This window comes from Tripterygium wilfordii, chromosome 4 (assembly GCF_013401445.1).
Source record: "Tripterygium wilfordii isolate XIE 37 chromosome 4, ASM1340144v1, whole genome shotgun sequence".
NCBI classification, from domain to species: domain Eukaryota; kingdom Viridiplantae; phylum Streptophyta; class Magnoliopsida; order Celastrales; family Celastraceae; genus Tripterygium; species Tripterygium wilfordii.
In genome coordinates this window covers 14,624,041-14,633,947 of record NC_052235.1, presented here as the reverse complement: position 1 = coordinate 14,633,947, position 9,907 = coordinate 14,624,041, and the positions used below count along the sequence as shown (strand labels likewise).

The window sequence follows — 9,907 nt, the reverse complement described above, 5'->3', positions numbered from 1 at the left end:
CACTGAAAAATGTAAGTATCATTTTTCAAGATTTTATTTTCCGTGAAAGAAACGGAACATAAGTCACTACTTTTAATTATCTTAAGCAAGTCACTAAATATTATCGCGATTAAATATTTGAACAAGTAAAATTTTGAACTATTGAGCTACACTTGCACTGTGATTGATGATCAAGATTGGAATTTCCACTTGAAATCCCTGCAGGGAGCTTTGTGACTAATTCATTAACACTAATTTGTATCCTTTCTTATAATAATGTTTAATTACCGCCCACAGTTGACTCAATCCCATCTATCTGGATTTGAGAGTTTCACAATTCGTTCAAATCGTAAAGTTTACAATAAAAATTTGGCTAAAATATTATATATGTGCTTAGACTATAGCAGTTTTCTCGATTATGTCCTTAAACTATTTTTTTTCTTCATTCTATCCTCAAACTATTGTTTTCCACATGGTTTCTATCCTGAGTCAGCATTCCAGTGTTGACTCCGGCGAAAATGCTGACGTGGCATCCATGTGATTATAAAATAAAATAAAAAACTCGTCGGAGTTCAGATGACACGTCAGTATTTTCGTCGGAGTCAACACCGGAAAGTTGACTGATGAGAGAAACCATGTGGAAAATAATAGTTTAAGGATAGAATGAAGAAAAAAAATAGTTTAAGGACATAATAGAGAAAAATGTGATAGTCTAAGGACATATTTAATATTTTGGCCATAAAAATTTAATGGTTTGGAACTATAATTTTTAAACTATTAAATATTAATTTGTATCCGTTCTTATAATAATGTTTAATTACCGCCCATAGTTGACTCAATCTCATTTATCTGAATTTGAGACTTTTACAATTAGTTTGAAATCGTAAAGTTTACAATAAAAATTTAATGGTTTGAAACTATAATTTTTAAACTATTAAATATGAATTATAGAGTTTAGGTAATTGCACAGCCTCAAATTCCATCTATCTAGGCAACTTATATTTCTTGATGGACCCACCAGCCACTTGATCTGTGATCCAACGATTGATATTTCTCCTCCAATAAATAATATTATAATATAATAAAGTCAAGCCGTACAACATAACAAACCCCGTTCACACATTCTTCCCTCCGCGCGTGATCCTCAGCCAATAATTAGTTGACACAACATCACAATACCTCTGTTCCTTGTTTGGTGTCTTCTCCCCTTCTTCTTCTTCTTCTTCCCTCTATTTGTTGTATATGGGATAGAACAAAATACAAACCCTAAAAAAAATTTTGATAAGCAAGAAACCCTAAAATTAGTTTTGTGTCTGTGTATTTTTGGAATTGGTGTTTTCTTCCTCACAGATTCTGGTAAGAAATTGAGAGAGAAGAGGGAAAGAAGAAAGAGTGACAGAAGAGAGTGAGCATAGGCAGGCAATTGTACATACATAGTCTATTCTTTTGCCGGCGCGTGCTCACTTCTCTTTCTGTCAAACCTTCTCTTTTCACTTTCCTTCACAACAAACATTTTGCAGATGTCACTTCCCCCCATTCTCACAAATTTACCAGTAAAAGATGGTATTCGAGGTGTCGACATACGGATCCGGATGAGATGAGTGCTTGCTGCTGCCACAAAACACTGCAAATTTGTAGTACTACTACTCTTCGCTGCTCTCTTTTGTTTTTTAGCTCATCAGAGTAGCTTTAATTGCTCTTTCTTTATTGGTCGATTCTTATTATTTTATGCTTTTCGTGGTGGAGCTGAACACTTTGTACCCGGAAACTGGATAAGCGCGACTTTTAATGGTACTTTTTCTTTCAATTTGTTGAAGACGATGCGGTACTACGCCGCCTCCTCCTCACAAAATTATTATCTAGGTTTTCTTTTAATGACTCTTTATCTTCTTCGTTAATTGTTCTAGAACTCATAGGGGCGGGCCTGTATGGTTGCAGCGATATCATATCACGCTAAATCTGTCCCCGATTCTTGTTTCTCTCTTCTATCTTATCCCGCATAGGGTTTTGCATATTAGGTTTTTCAATTTTCAAACACTATTTCGGGCTTCTCGGTTTGGATTTTGTTGACAGGGAAGAAGAAGAAGAAGACGAAGTGTGTGTAGCTTTTGAAAATGAATGTTCAGAGTTGATTTCACAAATATGGGAAAAATATCTGCTTTCCTCTTCGGTTTCGGCAAATTTCCTTGTAGAGGTTAGTTCTGTCGATTTTTTTTTTAAAATTTTGTTTCCTGTTAATTTTGTGTGATCTGATTTCAGTTCTTCCAAATCCTTCCTTTTTTAGTGTTTTCAGTCTCTTTTTATTTGAAGTTGTTAACATGGTTTTGTTAATTTTAGAAGACACACTTGATTTTTTGGGCGAGAAACGACTTCTATTTGCTGCAGCAGCTTATTCTCTCTCAGGTATGCATATCTTGGTGTTTTATGTTCTCTATTGCATGTTTAGCACCAGTTCTCATTATTTTTAGGTGTTTTGTGTTTAATGTTTCGTCTTAGATTTGGAAGAAAAAAAATCTACTCGTAATGGTTAGTTTCACATGATTTTGTCAAAACTATGCTTGCTTTTGCTTATGTTGCTGTTTTAGGAACCCTCACAGAAGCAACCACTGATTTGGGATTCACTCAATTAGGGAAAATGCCTTCTTTTTGTTTGAATTAATTTACAAAGGCTGTACTATAAATATGAAATAATAAACTCTTGTTCTTTTTTCTTCTTGAACTTAATGTTCTATCTACTCAGAAGCTTTTCTAATTTAAGTCATTGATGCTTAGATTTGCAAAACAGTAATTGACAAATAATTGGTTTAAGTAGACTGATTGTGTGTTAAAGCAAAAGATAAATGATACCTCTTTATAACCGTGATTCTTTGTGCAATATAATCTTAAATCCTTGCAATGGGGTTTTTAACTACTGCGCTGGTCCCCTCGATCTGACCATTTAGGAAAATAGATTGATAAACGATCTCAGCTTAAGCAAACAATTTTGTTTTTAACCATAGCCCTTATTTGGTGCAAAATAGATTGATAAACAATCTCAGCTTAAGCAAACAATTTTGTTTTTAACCATAGCCCTTATTTGGTTAAAAGCAGTGGATCTAGTATACTCCCACCGAGTGGATAGCAACATGAAATTATTGGTGCCTTTAGGCTATATAGGTTGTGAAGTCCAGTCATTCTTTGATCAATATATTTCTATTAAATAGGAATGACCATAATAATTGATATTCAATATATTCATTTTTACAGGAATATGCATGTGATAATATTAATTGAAATGACAACATATATAAGGAACTAATTCCTAATATATTTCACATATCCCTTTTGTCTTCTCTTTATTATCCTCTTGGGATTTGGCTTTGACCAAAGAATTAATGATCATGGGGTGTGTGTTCTTCAATTTATTTAAATCTTGCTGGCAATTGCATTATCGGTAGAGGTGTTGGAGAGGGAGATAAGGGTTTTTTTTATTGGTAAAATATTTTATGAAAGCACCAAGAAGGAGGTGCAGCCTAAACAGATTTCATAGATGAGAAATTTAGATGATTAAAAACATTCTCCGCGGAAAATGAACTCCAAAAACTTAATCACTCAAGAAAACAATCTCCAAAACTTAATCACTCAAACCAGCTATCTATGAAAGTGTCTATGGAAGATTCCTTGTTGTTGAAGATTATTATTCATTTCAATCCAAATCATCCACATCACAAACATTGGGATCAGTTGAATAAAGTTCCTTTGATGCTTGTCCATGCCAAGAGATGCCTAACATCATGAAAACATTTGCCTAAATTTTTGTGGACTAGGGGCAATGCAAGAGAAGATGACTAATTGATTACATATCTCCCATACATAAACAACGTCTATACACCGGAGAGTAGCTCCTTTGCATATTATCCATTGTCAAAATTCTATCCCGTACAACCTCCCAACAAAAGAAAGCAACTTAGGAGGAGCCTTAGACTTCTAGATCTACTACCAAGTATAGCGAGAATTACCAAGATGCAACTTATCTTATAGAAGCTCGGTACAAAGGAACTCACATGGAGCAATTTGTTGTTGTTGGCTTCCAATAGATTTTGTCATCAACCGTCGTACCACAACCAGAAGCAGAAAGCTAGTGTAACTGACTGATAGAAGCCTCCTTTAGAGAAGCTAGAGTGTATAAGTTTAGAAACTATTCCCTAATGGTTGTATCACCTGTGCAATTCATTTTCCAGAAGTTGATTGAGTAGCCCCAACTAGTTTCGAAATGAGTTAGAGCAAACCAAACATCCCAGCCTTTCTTGATCGTTTTGCACATACTACATCTATAAGTTTCTCTCTTCTTTTAAGTGGCCTGACCATTGTTTTCAATGCCATACTTGAAAGCAATGACTCTTTTGCCACAAGTAATCTTTGTTGGTGCTGAACCTTTATAACCATTTACTAAGTAAAGCATTGTTGAAAGTGAGAAGACATTTGATCCCAAGGCCTCCAATTTCTCTTGGATGCTTGACACGATTCCAATTCACCAAATGCACTTTCCTATTCTTTATAGAGTCCCCCTAAAAAATATGAACATGATTGATACGGCTCTTGTTGCTATAGTGGACGAGATAGGGAGAACAAACATCATTTAAACATGGAGGATAGAGAGCGTGCTTTTAATAAGCGTCAACCTCCCAGCTTTTGATAGACTATTCCAAAGGGTTCCATATATTTTGGTTTTTATGCTTAGCACCCAAGGGAAGCCCAAGATAATTTGTAGGCAGGCTGCTAACCCCACATCTGAGGGTTGCAGCTAGATCCTTTGTATTCATTTTCTTACCCAATGGAGTGATCTTACTTTTGCTCAACTTTACCCTCAAACCATGGATAGCTTAAAAGCCTAAAAGGATGGCATGAAGGTTGATAACTTGCTCCACACCTCCTCCATAAAAACACAAGTATCATCAGTGTACAATAGATTCGAGATTATGATGGAATTTGATCTATTGTTGATCTTCACCCTTTCAAGAAGAAGGCTATTTGAGACTGCCGTGACATACAACTCAAGATATACATTCTGGGAATGAATAAGAAGGGCCATAAATGGTTACCCTACCTAACTCCTTTAGATGATTGAAAGAACTCAGTTGCAGCATCGTTCACAAATATTGAAAAAGAAGCGGATGTAACATGCATACCTTTTGATCCAGAAGATCCATTTCGATTCGAAACTCTTTATTTCGATAACTTTGAGTAGAACTTTCCAGTTCACATTGTCAAATGCTTTTTCCATATCAAGCTTGCACATGAGACTAGATTTCTTGAGTTTTGAGGCTTTGAGTATTGATCTACAATTTCATTTACTGTCAAGGAAGCATCAAGAATTTGTCTATCTTCAATATTGGTGATGGTGGAGATGGCAATGGTGGTGGTGGCTGTGGTAGGTATTGGAAGATGAGCTGATATGGAGGTGGTAGTTGTGGGTGAAAATGGTGAAACAGATGTGGGAAAGAAGATAAGAGTTTTCACATGATGGTGCTGGAATGAAAGGCAATGATTTTATCATTCTCCACTTCTTATGAGCTCTTGAGCTGATAATCAATGGCCTTTGCTCAGTTTGCAGTTAACTTAAAATGCATCTCTATCATACAAGTTGGTGATAATAGCAACTGTATTATAGTAATGGGTGCTTGAATTTTGGTTATAGTATGATGGGCTGCCACTATGGTGGATGTGATATGTTGCAAGGGATCATGTAAGAGTTTTGACTTTCGAGAGTCGCAACTCGCAATGGATCTATTAATTAACTTTTTATACATCGTAGTTGGAGCAGTAACACCCTTTGAATGACTTATGTGGTGTAGGACATAATATTTTAAATTTGGTGATCGCAAATTCCTCTTGGATTCTATTTTAAATCCATCTTCATCTTTTTCTTGCCATAAGTTCTTCATAGATGCATCAATCCCTCTTTTATCTTTTCATTTTATTTACTTGCTTGATCACTGGATTATGATTAATTTTGCTTCTGGTTAATGATATCTCACGGATTCAAATACACCGTTGTTCTCTTATTAGGTTGAGATAATATACTATGTAATTGACATATTTTATACATACACATTTGATATTAGATCTTTGCGATTGTTTCTGTTTTTTGAAAAAAGATGCATGAATGCCTATAGGAAACGGAAATATTTGAAATAGCTCAACCTAATATTGTTTTCTCAAAACCTAGATGGATTGAGAGATTATATGGTTCTAAAATGCGGAGTTTGATTTTGAAAAAAATTAAAGCTTTCATATAATACTGTGCACGGTTGTGTTATTTATCATGATTTTTTTTGATGATGTTGCTATTTTATTAAAAGGAAGAAGAGGACACAGGGAGTTCTCATTGTTTGTGTTGATTTGGGTTCTATACCCTAAGTCAGAATAGTGATTGACAGTGATATTCATGATTGATTGTCCTTAATTGGTTTTGTGAGCATTTATTGTCAAGGACTGCGTGTTTTCTATTGCATTGGATGTAGATGATTGATCAACTAGAAACAAAAAAAATTCTTTTGTGTATAGTATTTTATTCAATTATTAATTTGATGATTTGGAGGGGACATTAATGATGTGAATAAAAGTTGTCCTTTTGGCAATGAGAAGCCTTGCCATGGTGTTGATTTTGACACTTTAGTGCTGTTGACACTCTAAGCCAATCTCTTCATGTTACGGATCATACATGCAAATGTTTTTTTGTCATCTCTAGCTAGTTACACATCAGTGATCTTTATCACACATGAAATTTCCCCTATAGGAACGAGGCTTGTTGTTAACTTGTTATGATTTGGTTACATAGCCATAAAATGATAATTTATTTGTTCAGTTTTCGGGAATTCTTTTTTTTTTTTTGTTTTAGTTTCTTAGAGTGGGTTGTAGAAATAGAAACTATCTTATGTAGCAAAAAGATAACATTGAGACCACATGGTCAATTTTGCATGTCTATAATTTTCTTATTTGACTATCTTACATGAACATGGATCAAGGTATTACAACATGCATGTCCTCGATCCCGCTCTTTACAAGAGCCTTGTGCACGATAGTTGTAGAGAGGTTGTTTCTAGGAATAGAAAATAAGGGAGGCCTCAAGGAATGCAATCTAGATGTAACAAAATTTTTGGAGAGACCCAATGGTAGAGTTGCAATGGTGCAATCTAAAGATTATATAATACCTGCAAAGACTGTTTTTAGGTATTGAACCTAGTGCAATCAAGAGGTCATATAATATGTAGAGAGACTATTTTCAGGTATTGAACCTGCACCTCTAGATTGCACCACTGGTACCTCTTATGATTTGGGAAAAAGTAACTTGTATGTGGACATCTTCCAGCTTGTCTTGTCATTTCTCAGCAGATTTATAAGTACTTCTCCTGCCTGTGCAAACCAATACAATTAACCTCATTGCTGTTTTCTCCAACCTCTTGTGGTTCAGTGCATGCCCTTGTATGTGTTTCATAGCTCTGTTTCTTGTTTCCAGTTTTTTCTTGTTGGAGTCCCACATCGGCTGGGAATGGTCTTGGTGACTTGTTTAAATGAGGGCATCTCCCCACCCTCTATTAGGCCTTTTAGGGGGTGGACAATGGGGGCCCAAAACTTAACATGGTATCGGAGCAAGGCCCAGCCACAAAAGTGGTCCGATGATGGAGGCCCGCACTTATCACCTTTCCATGGAGACTAGGGTAAACAAAGCCCAGCCCATGTGTGAGGGGGAGTGTTGGAGTCCCACATCGGTTGGGAATGGTCTTGGTGACTTATTTAAATGAGGGTATCTCCCCACCCTCTATTAGGCCTTTTAGAGGGTGGACAATGGGGGCCCAAAACTTAACATTTCTCTATCTTGCGCTTTTTAATTGGATGGTTGGATCTGAAAATTGATGCTTGTCTGGCTACGTTATTGTGATGTGAATTGAAGGTAAAAATCTTATATAAGCATAAGTTCTTATGATCTCTTTTCATACAAGTTAATTGCGAATTGACATTGATGGAAAGAGATTGGCTCTGAAGGATTTTCATCGGTTCATGCTGTCATAGAAGTCTGGTTTGATTTCTCACATATTTTTTTTAACTTACTGTTCACCCTTATGTCAAGCATGCATTTTGTGCCCGATGTTAAGTGAGATTGTAAAACAAATAGTTACACTAGATTGTCTGATTGACACACTTAGTTTGTTTGAATGGAGAAGAATTTGTGGCCATTCATCGTGGCTATTTCTATGCCAGATTTCTGAGATTGTTTTCATCAATCATTATATTTTTTATGTAAAAGTGTGTGATCTAGAGGTCATATGTGGCCCAATGGTAGAGTTATAGAGGTGCAATCAAGAGGTCACATGTTCAATTTCTAGAAACGTCATCTCTACATAATATGTGGGGGTAAGGTCTACGTATATACTGCATGTCCCTAACCCTGTCCATTGAGGTCTTCTGCACATATGGGAGTTGTTTACTTTTTACCTAAAAGTGTGTTTTCTAGGAAAGAATTTAAAGGGATGTTTACCCAAGCGATGGCCTTCGATCAAGGCAGATTATTTTTGGATATTCACCATGGGCTTTTTCAGTACTACGTTGTCTTAGATGTCTTTGTTAGTATGTTGTAGTTGAAATATGATCCCCATGCTTCCTTGTCATAAAAATGAAAATTGGACTGATTCCTTTGATTTTTTTTCTTTTGATAATGATTGGAGAGACTCCTTTTATCTACTCTTCTTGAATGATAATGCCGGTTGTACAATGAATTACATAAGCATTCCTGGATTGGAGGTTTATTGATGTCAAGAAATTGTAACATTTAGAAACTTCAAGATCTGTAGGCATCAATAACCAAGGAATGGATCTTATATTTTGTGACAGGAAAGGATTTTGAGAGTTTTTCTCCATTGAACTTGTGATTGTCTGTCAAGTGCCGTACTCATACTGACTTGATTTCAATTTGGACTTTTTTCTTACTTCATATCATGTAGTATAAGTGGGAAATGTGTAGTGTCAGAAATCTTACTAGTTCCAACCTCGTGGCTCAGCACACAAGTTCAGTAGTACTTTGTAGATTTATGAGTAAGCATAGGCTTGACTTCATTGGCAATATTGTTTATCGTTGAGACTGCTTGAAATGTTTTCGTTTTGTCTTTCTTCAATGCTTCTCATGATATGTTTGATTGTGTTGGAAAGTGTTTGATGTCTCGTTGAAATGAATTCAACATGCTGGGAACAGATACAAGTCAGAATGAGCATGCTTGATGTTTGCCACATTGTTCTAGTCACTAGGAAGTTTTGATGTATTTTGCTAGTCGTATCGACTGTTTTTGATGTTTTGGGTTTTCCTATGCCATTTCTTCATCGCCCTTGCAGAACAGTCCATACCTATGATATGCCTTCATTTACATCTCATTTTTACCTGCTTCCATCAGATGAATTGTTATATATTGTTTTTCAGATGTCCAATGGAAGAAGAGACGCAGTGCATGATTTCAAATAGCGAGGTTTCGGATTCAAATAGCAGAGCATCCTGCAAGCAAACAAGGTATGTTACAGGCAGCACTTTGACATGCAAAGGTGTGGTACCACAGCAAATGGTCACTGGGGTGCACAACACAAATATATATTCTAATCGCCAAAGAATTTGGCTTGGAACTTTCAGAGCACAAAAAGAAGCGGCTATGGCTTACAATAGCGCAACAATCAAACTCCGGAGTGGAGATTCTCGCAGGGATTTGCAGTCATTACAGTTCCGAAGCAGTTCTTAACATCCCGGACTTTATTTACCACTGTTTTATGTTCTGTCTTATGCTTTGGGGTGTATTTCAGAGTTGTATGAGATTTTGGTTATTTTTGGTGTGATTATAAATATTTAAAATTTTTAAGGGTGCGGTTAACAAGGAATACAGTTCGAAAACGCTGGGGTGATGCCAAA

At 36.0% G+C, this 9,907-nt stretch overlaps 1 long non-coding RNA gene across 2 annotated transcripts; it reads left to right on the top strand.

Moving 5' to 3' along the window:
* Nucleotides 1–1,174: 1,174 nt before the first annotated feature.
* On the top strand, nt 1,175–9,907 carry LOC119996633. 2 transcript variants are annotated; one of them, XR_005467894.1, is made up of 4 exons: nt 1,175–1,616; nt 1,726–2,173; nt 2,320–2,382; nt 9,431–9,907. It is a non-coding gene; the product is annotated as an uncharacterized LOC119996633 (long non-coding RNA). The 2 variants fall into 2 exon arrangements; XR_005467893.1 differs by having other exon boundaries at nt 1,177–2,173.